A 258-nucleotide genomic window follows, 5' to 3' on the forward strand; every position below is an offset into this window, starting at 1 on the left:
GAATAGATCAAATTCAACAGAGATGAAGAACCAGAACGATTGTTGTTGTGTTACAGTCGGTGGAAGGTTGTGATGATGAAGATGAAGGTGTTCAGTCTGTGACACACGTCCGGCCCCCCCCCGGCCCCCCACCCCACACAGAGTGGAGGTAATGATAAGGCTGAACACTGGGAGGTGGTGAAAGCAGATGTCTGAGCAGATGGTGCTGATATTGAATGGCTGCAGGTGACGACGGTGTAGGTTGAACAACAAGTGGAA

The sequence above is a fragment of the Cynoglossus semilaevis genome, chromosome 10 (genome assembly GCF_000523025.1).
Source record: "Cynoglossus semilaevis isolate Cse_v1.0 chromosome 10, Cse_v1.0, whole genome shotgun sequence".
Lineage (NCBI taxonomy): Eukaryota > Metazoa > Chordata > Actinopteri > Pleuronectiformes > Cynoglossidae > Cynoglossus > Cynoglossus semilaevis.